This window comes from Crotalus tigris, unplaced genomic scaffold (genome assembly GCF_016545835.1).
Source record: "Crotalus tigris isolate CLP2741 ecotype Arizona unplaced genomic scaffold, ASM1654583v1 scf7180000017546.9332058, whole genome shotgun sequence".
NCBI lineage: Eukaryota > Metazoa > Chordata > Lepidosauria > Squamata > Viperidae > Crotalus > Crotalus tigris.
In genome coordinates, this window is record NW_024096465.1 from 4,505,565 (window position 1) to 4,517,653 (window position 12,089).

Sequence of the window (12,089 nt, forward strand, 5' to 3'; positions counted from 1 at the left end):
CGCGACCCCATTTGGGGTTGAACGACCATTTTACGGGGGTCACCAAACAACGCGATCTGCCATTTTTTTCTCTCAGGGGGCGGCGCCGCGCATGCGCGCCACACATGGGGCGGCGCATGCATGGGGCGGCGCCACGCATGCGCGGCGCGTCCTTATGACCGGGTCGCCATATAAAAAGGTTGAGAACCACTGTACTAGGACATTAAATAATATATTTTTTTTAAAAAAATGGTGGCAAATCTAACCATCATGGCCATATTCAAGAATCCCACAAATAGAAGAAATGACCTGCATGGAATTGGGAAGAAGCATTTAAGCTTTTATGATGAACATAAAATCTGGTCTTGGGACTCTCATCAAAAAATCTCCTATCCAAAATAGTTAATTTCAGGGATCTACTGTGCAAATGAATAACAATGATAGATATGAAAACAGGGGGGATATTTGAGCATGTAGCATCCTAGTTTTATGACTGAAGTCATTGAAGTAATTCAGACCTTTCCAAACTGATGGTTCCTTAACATGGAGGAATTTGGCTATACTGATTGACAATGAAATGAAATCCAATATATTTAGGGAGACTGATTATTTTTTTAGTTCTGTGTCATCACAGATTTCATTGATCAGAGCTGATGTAATTTAGAGGTCAGATATATTGGACTTCAGCTCTGGAGAGCCATTGTCCATTGTCAGTCATGGAAGCTTACTAAGTGACTTGCTAGTCACTCTCAACCAGCAAACCTGATCACAGGAGGGGAAAGGAGGACACTGAATGCTACTTTAAGGTCCTGAAGGAAATAAATGCTAACAAATAGTGATAGAAATTCTATAAAACTGCATGAAAGAAAGATTTCTTTAGAGATACCTGGGAGAGTAAAAAGCCTCCTATATACAAAGTTGGGGAATAATATGTTGTGAAATCTTCTTATGAACCAAGCTTAGGGTGAAAACAGACAAGATCCTGACTGCACACGTGACTGAATTTTTTTTCTCTCTCTCTCATACACACACACACACACTCCATTTCTCCTATAACAGAAAATAGTAAAAGTTACATAAAAAGCTAAAAAAAAACCAATTTAAATCATGGATTGGAATTTGTTCTTTTCAAGAGTCAGATTGGTATAGTGGTTAAGGCATAAACTGGAAGCCAGGAAACTGGGAATTCTAGTCTTACCTTAGGCATGAAAGCTGGCTGGTTGACTTTGGCCAGTCAATGTTTCTCATCCCACAACATCAGGGTTAGATGAATCCAGTTAGTCACTTCTGATCACAATGATCATTATTTGGTTGATTGGGGGAGGGGCGAATCACACCTTGCACTTGTGGAAAAACTCTAAGAAGAAAAAAATCTTTTTACCTTGTCCTGAAATTGAAAGTATTATACTAATCCACAATGAGACTACATTTCATGAAATTACAACAAACTACAGTAACACTGGGGAAAAAAACATAGTAACAATTATATACAAGTATGGTTCTAATGAAAGCAAAAGTATAGTATCACATTGAAATGACTGAAAAAACTATTTATTTACCACCCTAATACAATAATTACTGCTCAACCATCATTTTTTCATATTATACATTTACAATAACAGTTTTATTCTGGATTTCTTTTTTCTATTTTGCATAATTTTGAGCCATAATTTCTGATGTAAGTTTTGATTCACATCTTCTTTAAAGCTATCTTTTATATGATTTACCATTAGGGATAGTATTTTTTAAAAGTATAAATCTAAGGCCATAAAATGAATAAACTTGCGACCATGTTTTTAATTAAAAATGCAGGCTTTTGTTGTAACACACAAGATATTTTAACATCTGTCAAAACAAATTAATTGGTGTTAAAGGAAAAACAGCGTAAAATTTGTTAAAATTAAATAAGCTATTGTGAACATTTGTGTTCATGAATTAATAAAGTTTAGTACTATAATTGTCAAACAAATGCTTTATATTTTATAATGTAATCTAACTGTGATTGTATGAAACAATTATTTGACAATTCCCTTAATTTTCTTGTTTCTTTTGATTTGATTTTTTTTTTTCTGAATGTTGCCTTCATCCTTATTCTAGTCATGAAAACTCAACACACTCACTGGTCTCCAAATCAGTATTAGGTCCATTAATTGATTCTATGCTTGACACACTAAACCTTCTCTCTCTTTGTCTCTTGTATACATCTCCACCCACATGCACAAGTGTCTCTATGCTTTATACTTTAGAGAATGTTGTGAATTATCACTGCCATACTTACTGCAGCTATACAGATTTCCGTTTTTTTATTTAATAAAGTGATTTTTCAGTCTTCATGCAAACATTGTAGGCAATCCAATTCCCACAAAGAGTTAATAACTTTTTCTTTCTTTCTGGACATTAGATTCATGCATGTATAGCTATGGTTATTATTATATTATGGCTTATCGTACCTTCAGCCAGATGTTAGACTGGATTTGTCATTTTTATCCACCTATTGAAGCCTTTCCAATGGCCTGGGATATATAGGTTTGGATGTTTGATGCTTTTAATATTATTGTTGTTGTTGTTGTTATTGTTGTTGTTGTTATTGTTGTTGTTATTGTTATTATTATTGCCAGGAAGGGGGAATAAGACTCCTCACTTCATTCAAAAGTGGTCTGTCACATTTGCCATCTTTTCTTAATTGATTTTATTGTAATTTCTTTGTTTATGTGTTGTGAGCTTCCCAGAGTCATTGGAATTCAACTGGTATACAAGTTTAATAAACTACTATTATTATTTATTTGATTTAATATAGATTCCTATACAAATATTAAATAAATAAGGTACAATAAATTTGGAAAGTAAAGATCTAGGAGTGCTCTATATCTCTTTTCTGTTGGTTGTCCAATTTTTTTTTAAGTCAGATCCAATAGTTGTATATGTGTGCATGTACAATATACTATAATTACATACTACACTACAAAGATACTATAAAGTAGTACAAGATCCTTTTTATTTTTATTGAATTATAATACTCCCATTTTGCAGAAAAAGTTCTACAACCATAGGCCAGTAATTTCATTAAGCAATAATAAATAAATCAAAGAGCAAAAAACTTCACTATTTCTTTTATTGTGAAGTAGTAATATTTTTGTCTGAAAAGAAGAAACACAAATATATTCATTTTAAAAAATAATTTGACACTCCCCTATGTTATTTTCTCAGTGGGCAATCTGTGATCCTGCATGTAATAATGTGCTGAAGTAAATTAACCATAATTCAGCCCACTTTTTTGAAATATTATTGTTGTTACCAGTAACAACACAGTTTTCTGCTCTTCCCATCCACACAATATACCTATTAAAGCAATCTGGGAAATTAGTTTGAGATAAACTGTAGAGCAATTTTATTCATAGGCTCCCTGTATCTCACACTGTTAATTTGCATCACAGCTCACTAAATAGTGCCTAATGTTTATTGCGTTTAACTGAATGTATACGATTTTGAGGATACGCCAGGGACCGATTATCATAATTATACATGTTTCTATGGAAACCTACAAGTCTATCAGTTTTGATTCATTATATTGTTATACCTTCTAGCACTTTCTAATTATTAGGTGCCCATTAAAAAAAGTCTCAGTCTTGTGGTTACTATAGAAATGAGCTATAGACAGGATTCAATTTTAACCCTTAAAGAGGAAAGTTTAGAATTATTTTTAATCCAATAAATTAAAACAGATTGCATTAAGGTGGTTCTCTCTTAGATTAAAGCACCTTTAAATGTGTCTATGAACTGGCTTTTTTCAGAATACTTTTGACAGAAAAATCAATAATTTAAAGTAGCCATTTATAAAACTCCTGCAGAACATAGTAATATGCATTCATCCATGCCATGTGGTCAAAATTATAATAGGCACATGAATAAGTGTGAGCAAAGCAATCAATACACATGTACACTTCCATTATCATTGATTTATACAACCTTGTCAATGTATACAATGTTCTTCCCAGCAAAGCAAGAAGCCATTTTGAAATTAGACATTTACAAAATGTAACAGCATGACTTTGTTGTTACGTTGCTTCAGGTTTTCTACTTCTGCCTTGGTTAAAAATTATGAACATTTGCTTGAAAGAATAGTGCTTTTATTTTCTCCTAATCCTGCCAATATTGCAGTTTTCAGTTAGAACTGCTTTTTAATTTAGATGAGGAATCCGCTTCCAAAGTGACAGCTCACTCTTCACACTGCATGTCTATTTACTTCAGAAGTTAACACATCATTCAGGAACTCGAGAACAGGTCTGATTACTATGCTAATAGTATTCAAAAATATGTTGACACAAATAAAACTAGTAAATTGGGGTTAATTCATAAAGTGAATATATATATATATACATATATATATAGTCAGTGAAACTAGGTTTGACCAGATATTATAAACTCCATTCTTTTATTTTTAAAACTAAAATGTTATGCAATTAAATAACTGCATAACATTTTAGTTTTAAAAATAAAAGAAATAATAACCATACACATTTACAATTTTCATAAATAGTAAAATAATAGAAGTTTGGTATCAAATCAATACTCATCAAGTAATATAATCTTCTCAACAGGATTTTAAAATGGTACAGTAGAAAACCAACTACATTTTATGCATTTTACAGCTGTTAAAATCCCTCAGGATCACTTTGGCCCTTAGGCTTTATAGCTATGCATGAGAGTACAAAAAGACACAAATATGTTATACTTATAATATGTCTGCATTTGTGTCATGTATATTAGTGACACTTTTGGTTTTGAATGCACACTACAAGGGGAAAAATAGAAAATACATAATTTCATATAACAAATTGCCTCTTCAAACTTTTGAATGAATGTAATTCTTTTGTTCTGAAGATTGGATGAAATTATTCATGTTTTATAGAAGTAAAAGGTCTTTTTCGTGTTTGTGGATGTGTGTGTCTTCAAATTAGACTTATTCCTGAAGATATTTGTTGTCAATATTTGTCGAACGGGGTTGCCAGTGTCTTCTTCCAAAAGCTGACTGACCCAATAACCAAGATGTTTTTATGCCTAAAACAGAACTAGAATTCACTGGCTCCTGGTTTTTAGTCTGGGATCTTCAATCACTATATCCACCAGATTCTCAATATAGTAATCTTTAGATCAACTCAATTCAACAATTCAAATGGCAAATCACAAATTTTAGTCACATATTTGAAATGAATATTGGCTGATTTATATACTCCCAAAATATTTCTATTACATATACTTAGGTATATATACATCCTAAAACCATAAATACCTTTAAATATTACAAATTTAATTTAAATCGATAATATAAGGCCTCATAAATTAGTATCATTTACTTGTTAAATTTATTTCTTGCCTAACTCACCATGGGGCTACTCTAGGCAGTTTACAATAATAAAAAGGAAGAAAATATAAGGATTATAAACAGAAGTAAAATAATAGAGCAATAAAATAAACAAGGAAAAAGAACACAATGAGAAAATGTGAGTGAATATGCAAAATAATTTAGAATGCACATATCTTTATAATTTATAAACATTATTATTTTTTAAAAAAATTGTTATTTTCTTTGGGTATTTTAGGAACTCGATATGATCTTCCTTTGTCCTCCAGCTTCCTGTAGTTTACAAATCTCTCCAGATTTCCATCTCTTATTCTCATCATGTGCTTCTTTGTTCAGAAGTCTGCCATCTCCAATTATTATGATTTCACAGTCTATCTCACACTGAGTCATGTTTAGAGCCATTGAAATCAGTGGTCTTAAGAATGCTTTATTTTGTGCTCAGTTTTGCCCAGTAATTGTGTTGTTCAGTGTTTCTAGCAGCTGAGCTTAAAAATAGTTTGATGTTACCCATAAGATCCAATGTTAAATTGTATGTTTGACAATGAATATTGCCATACTATGGAATAATGTGCTGTGTTAGATTATGGCATTTAAATGTAGCTAGGAATGTAAATAAAGGAATTCAGATGAGCTATGGGGACTATTTCTTCTTAATCATATTTTCCAATGAAAAACTTTTATGGGGTCAATGAAAGCGATCTTCACTTGTTTCTTGAAAGTGTGAGGGTCAAACTGAATATGCAATCTATACAAAGTAGCTGGAACTCTTCCTATAAATGCAAAGTCAGTTCTTGATTCGATTTTATTAGCCTTATTTCTACTTTGAACCTTCACATATTCAGTAGAGCATGGGAAGATTGCTGTGTAATGGTGTTTCCATCCAGGAGCTTAGAACAAGGTTCCATGTATCCAGAAAATGGAGTCAGTGACTATAGCCTGAAAAAAGCACTGTATTAACTAAAGGAAAGATTAAAACAACAAAAAAGCAAGAAAAAATAGGGTATATTGTCAAGGCCTATAAAGTATGAAACAATAGGAAATACAGTAGATGAGGCAGCATCCGCATAAGTCAGCTGTGTTTCTGATCATTTTGAAAACTGTGTTGGAGAACTCACTGTTTTGCATTGTTCATGTATTTGCTTTTTCAAAAAGATAACTGCAGCACTGATTTTCAAAATATGTCCTGGCAAAATTTGGTATGTAATTAGAAAAGGTTCTGCCACTTGCAACATTGGTCATCTCAATTAATGAAAGCACTTGGCCTCTTGATCTCTAAGCTACTTTTTGCAAGATGTTTCAACTGCCAATTTTTGTCCAATTCTGAGCTACTTTTTGAAATTTATATGATAGAAATTATAAAAGCAATACAATGAATCAATAAAATTAATATCTAGAAATAATTTTGTGTGAGAGTAAATTATTACTGTAAATTTCTGGAATTTTTAATTGCCTGGATGTCACTGCTACATAACTTTGTACTAAATGATTTTAAATTATGCACTCCATCCATCAAGGGATAATAAAGGGCACATTAAAATATGTGTATACATCTACAATGCAAAATTATTAGGCTGAAGTAACATTGCAGCTAAATTTTATATTTGCATTGTGGAAAGAAATGGAATTGTATATATGAAATCTCCTGAAATATGATAAGAAAATGGACTCTGTTGAATGATATAGCTTCTATGCTGATTATTATAATGGGACTTACAAATATTTTCTTCTACAGATCATAACTAAATTTCTTTTATATTCTCAGGCCCTGAACTTCTTCTTGTGCAATGCAAGGTGAACATTGTCCACTCCATTAGGCAATGGCATGCCATGGCTTCACTTTTTCTTTTACGGTAGGACATGCTTGCTTCTACGATCAAGTATCTTGCTCTCTTCAGTCCTCAGGTATTACCAAGCTATAAACATTTGAGAAAATTACACAGTGCCATATAAGATAGTTGGACACTCCAAAGTTTTCATCAAAGTCTCTTTGCTCCCAAAATAAATTTGCAGCATATTCATAGTAGACTTCCTTACCTTAGAAATCAGCAATTGTCATTGTTTTTTTTCTCTTTCTTTGTCACCATCAGGTCCTTTCAGGCCATTTATTTGCCAACAATAAAATAGAAATCCCATAGGTTTAATTGCATTCTAATTCTTTTATGTACTACTACAGTAAGTTTTTTAGAGTTCAGTCAGCATAATTATGAATTAATCTTCTGTATTTCAATTAGGTTCATAAGAATTAGAATTTCCTGTATATTTCCCAGTATAAAACACTTGTGGATAGTTATATCCACTTATTCATTATTTGTTATTTTTATCCTGTTTCTCCCACAGGAATTTAAAGTGACAAACAGCACTCCTTTATCTAATTTTTCACCACCACAACAATCATGTTTCCCTTAACAAGAATTGTCTTAAACAGTCTTATGATGCAGAAGACCTGGCTAAGAGATAGTTATGTTCCACAGTTTACCCAATGACTTTCCATGATTGAGACTAAATATGAACCTGGTTTTCTTCTAGTTCTCCGCTATCACATTACCCAGGCTCTTAAAAACTAGTTTTGATCCTTTTATTTCATTATTGGTTCTTAATTTGGGTTAGTAGCACTTCTAACGTTAAAATAAAAAGTAGAGGCGACATTGGGCATCCCTGTCTTATTCCTTTATTTATTTCAATTTTCTTTGTGTTCTCCCCATTAATTATCACTCTAGCCTTTTGTATCTTATATATTGCCCTTATCATTTTCTCGAACTTCCCTCCAAATTTCATATCCTCTGTTTGAACATAAACTACCAATTAAGGTTGTCAAATGCTTTCTGAGCATCTAAAAATACTAATGCTACCTGTTTATTCGGGTGTGCTTCATAGTATTCCAGGACATTTAACACGTTTCTCGTGTTGTTCCTAATTTGTCTTGAGGGTAAAAAACCATTTTGATCTGGATGTATTGTTTGATTTAATATTACTTTCAATCGTTCCACAATAATAGTAGTGAAAATTTTATAATCCGAATTCAACAACGAGATTGGCCTATAATTTTTTATCTGTTTGGGGTCAGTACCTCCTTTTGGAATAAGAATTATATTTGCTTCTGTCCAAGAATCTGGTAATTTGGCATTCTCCAACACATCATTGTATACATCTAATAATGTTGTTTCCAAATATTCATAAAGAGTCTTATACACCTCCCCTGGTAGACTATCTGGCCCCGGGGTTTTATTATTTTTTTGTTTTTGCACTGCGGTTCTTAATTCCATAGCTGTTATTTCCTCATTCAATAATTCTCTCTGTCCTTCTTTTAATTCCGACAAACCATTGATCTTTAAATATTGTTTTATATTCTCCTCCTCTATTTCCTCTTTTTTGTATAGTAACTCAAAATAGTTCTGAATTATTTTTTTCTTTTTATCCATTTTATATTGTAACTCTCCATTTTTGTCTTGCAGTTCCTGAATGAATCTTTTTTCTTTCTCTTTTTTTAATTTATAAGCGAGCCACCTCCCAGGCTTATTTGCATGTTCGAAAAAGTTTTGTTTGGCTACTTTCAATTCTCTTGCCATCTCCTCTTGTTCTACCATATTTAATTTATGTTTAGCCAAAACCATTTCGTCTTTAATCAGTTCATCCTGGGGCTCCCTTTGTAATTTAGATTCTAATTTTTTTAATCTCTTCCTGAAGTATGTTTTGTCTTTTCACCTTATTTTTTCTAGCTGTATAAACTATCGCTATTCCTCTCAAATATGCTTTAGCAGTATCCCATATAATTTGTAGTGATGTTTGTTGTTTAGTGTTTTCTTTAAAAAATAATTCCATTTCTTTTCTAATCCTTACAATAAATTCTTTTTCCTTCAAAATTTGGGCGTTTAGTGTCCACCTTCTCCTTACTTTTTTCTGACCTGTCCAGACTATTTTCAGGGGGTTATGGTCGGCCCATGTATTTGGCATTATTAATATTATTTTCAAATAATATTAATAATCCCATTCATCCATGCCAGGTCCAACCAAGACCACGATTTATGTGGATTCGAAAAAAAGGAATATTCCTTTTTCATGGGGTTCCGTTTCCTCCATTGGTCAGATAAATTGAATTCATGTGCCAACTCAAAAAATGTCCTTGGTAGTGTTTTCCTTTTCTTTTTATTTTTCGCATTGCAAATATAATCCTTTTTTGCATTCACTACCGCATTATAATCTCCTATTATACAGATATTTCCTTATCCAATTTCTATAAGTTTTTCATGTAAGTTTTTAAAGAAATATTTTTGATTCTCATTCGGAGCATAAATTGTCACCAACAGCCATTTGTTGTTCTATTATTAGTATCCTTCCCTCTGTATCTTGGTATTTTAATTTGGCTTTAATTCCTTTCTTAATATATACTGCTATTCCTCTCTGTTTTTGTTCCATTAATGATGTATATAGTACTCCTAATTTCAGGAATTCCAAATATTTTCTGTGCTGATTTTTTATGTGTACTTCTTGTATACAAGCTATATCTACATCTTGTTTAACTAATTTTGTTAATAGTTGTTTTCTTTTAGCTGGTGCATTTAATCCATTGACATTGATTGATATTAATCTAATCTCCTTTTCCATTATTTTACCTTTGTGTTTGTCCTGTTCTCAAACCTATTCCTCTTTCTTTCTTTTGTCTTTTTACTTCCTTACTTTCTATCTCTCTTTCTTTTAACTCCTGTTGCTGGTCTTCCTGACTTCTAGATTCTAATTCTGATTCTTCTTTACTACTATTCTCTCCTTCTTCATCTTCTAGCTGTTCATAGAAACCTCTTGCCTTGTCTAAGCTATCTATTTTAATCTTCCTCTCTTGCCATGTTATTAACATCCCCTCGGGGATTAACCATCTGAATGGTATGCTTCTTTTGAGTAGATGTACACTGAGAAATCTATAGTCCCTTCTCTGTTCTCTCACTTTCTTTGGGACTTGTTTTAATGTTTGAATTTCTATGCCTTTGTAAATCATTGGATCTTCTCTAATCATGTATATTATGTCTCTAACTTTTTTTCTGGCGAACCTTATATGTACTTCTCGTGGGAGTCTATTCCTTTGGGCATAGTTGGTATGAATTCGGTATACCTCATCTATTTCTAACAATACCACTTGCTTATCCCTTTGTAGAGCTTCAGCTATCAACCCTACCATAATTGTACCCAAATCCTTTTCCTTATCTTCCACCACGTTTTGGAATCCTAGATAGAATGCCTGTCCTATTCATTTCCAGATGTATGATCGATTCTTCCATTTTTTTGTTGATTCCCATCAATTTTTTATCTACTGCATCAACTTTTTCTCTATTTTATCCAATCCTATTTCTACTGTCTGTATTCTTTCTTCATTTTTCTCAATTGTTTGTTGTATCGTTTCAATCTTATTATCTAATTTGTTCATATCCCTTCTCATTTCTATGTGATTCTTGGACATTGTCTCCAGTTTTGAATTAGTATTTTTTATGACTGGGGCTTTTTCCACCTCTTCTCATCAGACATTAATTGCCTGATAAACTGAGAAGTAAAGAGGATTTCTGAGAAATGATAATAGGATTTTCTTTTTGGGACTCTGTATTGGTTGGTGTTCAATACCAGCATATAACATTATATATTGTGTGCAGGTATACCAAAACAATATTGAACAGAAGTTATTATTGGAAATATAAAGCATAGGCAACCACAAATTGTACATTGAAAGGTACTTTGTTGTCTCAGCTTGATTCTGAATTATCTTTTTTTAAGAAAACATGAGAAATGTTTCCTGTGTAGAGAACATCTGAAATTAAATTTATTAGCATTTACAGTTATTATTATTAAATTAAGGTCCATGTTTACTGATTATCTTTGGAATGTCACTAAATATATGAACAACTACTAACATTTCTTCATTTTTGTTCTTATTTTCTATTTTTGGAACATCCACTATGTCACTGAGGACATATGTCACAGAATAAGAGTTCATATGTTTATTGTTGCTTAGTTTTATTGTATTCAGAAACATAAATGAGCAATTTGGATAACGGATAAGACTTATCAAAGTAGACAAGCATGAGGGATGAATGAAGTAAAGCCTCCAGTCCCATAATCTCAGTTTAAGAAGAGATATTTTAATACCTGAAAATTATCCTTGAAATGAGCTTGTTTATTACCTGCATTTTCCACATAATCATCGATATTCATTATACACTTCTGCCAATGACAGACTAGTTTCTTAAAGCCCTCACCAAAGAACTCTATATTTTGTCTCTTCAACCAGTCATGACAGTTCTTTCTCCTTCTTTATTTGAGACAAATAAATGCTCATAAAGATATTCAGTTTGGTAAAAAAGAAAATTGTGTGGCCTCAAATCTGGACTGATAGCAGGTAGTGAAACTAAAGGATTACTGTCATAGCTCAGCTACTTTATTCTTGATCACACAAATCACTCTTTCGTTCACCATTTTATATTTTTGGACCAGAGATGCATAGTACTCATGTCAACACAATAATCACTATAAAGAACCTGAATTTGACAGTGACTATCAATTGGAGAAACTGCTTTGGCATTCACAATTCAATCACACAGCAAGTACTCAATGAAAGTTTTTATTTCAGAAATATTAGCAATTCAACCTTTTTGCCACCAGCTGAACTGAAGAACAGATGCTAAAGAATGCACAAGAGCTTTTAGGATTTCAGTATTGCCATCCACTGGTGACACAGCATAGGAGGCATTGCTTTTCATTCACTTGTCCA

At 32.4% G+C, this 12,089-nt stretch overlaps 1 long non-coding RNA gene across 2 annotated transcripts in view; it reads right to left on the bottom strand.

Annotated features, from left to right (window-relative positions):
* The window catches only part of LOC120304697, an 87,799-nt gene that overhangs the window by 34,728 nt on the left and 40,982 nt on the right, over window positions 1–12,089 (bottom strand). For both annotated transcript variants that reach the window (XR_005555800.1, XR_005555798.1), the window contains one exon: window positions 1,178–1,336. This is a non-coding gene — a long non-coding RNA (uncharacterized LOC120304697). The remainder of the gene's footprint in view (window positions 1–1,177; window positions 1,337–12,089) is intronic.